The sequence below is a fragment of the Ranitomeya imitator genome, chromosome 10 (assembly GCF_032444005.1).
Source record: "Ranitomeya imitator isolate aRanImi1 chromosome 10, aRanImi1.pri, whole genome shotgun sequence".
Taxonomy (NCBI): Eukaryota; Metazoa; Chordata; class Amphibia; order Anura; family Dendrobatidae; genus Ranitomeya; species Ranitomeya imitator.
This window is the reverse complement of record NC_091291.1, coordinates 35051871-35053638: the sequence shown is the minus strand read 5'-3', so window position 1 is coordinate 35053638 and position 1768 is coordinate 35051871.

Here is a 1768-nt window from a genome sequence, read left to right as displayed (position 1 = left end):
GAATTATAGTAAAAGATTATACAGTACTTGAATAATGCTTAGAGGTTTTGTCAACACTTTCTCCTCCTTTCTCGTAAGCCACTTCACTGCCGCAGATTCATTAGGGAATTGATGGGGATTAGCAGGATTAGTATTCCTTTCTAGTAGATGATTAAACCTGGAGATTGCTTTACACTCCGATTCCTTTCTCAACTACACGTTAATGTAAACAAAATTAAAGGATTGAAATATCTGAAGATTTTCCTAGACTTGCAACATGATAAAAATGCATTAAGGTGTGCCTGAATCCTGTGGCAACAATCAGATTATTTCACAACACTTATGCTAGGTGAAAATTATCATTGATTTTGGACACTTATCTAAAAGATACTTAAAGGTTCTTTTCCCAAATCACAATAAGATCATAGAGAGATAAACTGCAGGATGGGGCTCAGTCTGTATATTGAGGTGTAAAGAGGAGTTGAGCTGTGCTTGTTTCATGCTGCTGTGTGATCGGTGATGTGAAATTCCAAATGCTGCTCTGTTGACGCATAAGACAGAAGATAATCCTTTGCCATATGCATCAGCAGATCAGTATTTGCATCACTGTTTAAAAAAAAAAGGCAGGCAACAAACACAGCTCAGCTCTGCACTTCCTAGTTATTAGAAGATCCATTATGGAGAAGTGCAGGAGAGTTGTGCTCTGCTAGAAACCAGCTAATGATGTAGTAATAATAATATTAATAATTGTTATTTATATAGCGCCAGAATATTAACACATTTTAACAGTTGCAGGAGTAATGAGGGTCCTGCTGCTCTGTTGATGCATAAGACAGAAGATAATCCTTTGCCATATGCATCAGCAGAGCAGTATTTGCATCACTGTAAAAAAAAAGGCAGGCAACAAACACAGCTCAGCTCTGCACTTCCTAGTTATTAGAAGATCCGTTATGGAGAAGTGCAGGAGAGTTGTGCTCTGCTAGAAACCAGCTAATGATGTAGTAATAATAATAATATTAATAATTTTTATTTATATAGCGCCATGATATTCCGCAGCACTTTACAATTAAGCTGGGACATATACAGACAATAAAAACAATACAATGTAACACATTTTAACAGTTACAGGAGGAATGAGGGTCCTGCTGCTCAAAAGCTTAAAAATCTATAAGGAAACAAAGGGGACACAATAGGTCAAACGTGCTGTTATGTACGGTCCAGCCTTCATTATAATAAATAAGGGTTTTCATATAAAGCTGCATGATCCGGTCATCAGCCAGGATCTGTCCGAGTGCAGTTGCCTTGTGCTATTGGGTACATGGAGGATGTGGAGACAGATGAAGATTATGAATAACATTTAGGAGGGAACAGGGGAGAGTTAGGTTAGTGAGTTGAGGTGATAGCCTTGTCTAAACAGATGTGCTTTTAAAGCATGCTTAAAAACATATGGGATAGATATCAGGATCATTTGGGGTAGTGCATTCAAGAAACTGATGCAGCACGAGAGAAGTCTTGGAGACGGAGGTGCGAGGTTCGGATTATGAAGGATGTTAGTCTTAGATCAGTTGCAGAATGGAGAGCACGAGTAGGGCGATAGGCCAAAATGAGGGATGAGATACAGGGCGGTGCAGTGCAGAACCGTTGACACATTTGTGGGTGAGAGAGATAAGTTTGCATTGTATTCTGTAGCAGATGGGTAACCAGTGCAATAACTGGCACAAACAATGACTGGTATTTTGTATTAAAGTGGAGATGATGTCAGGTGAAGAGGTATATAATTGGGTGTCAT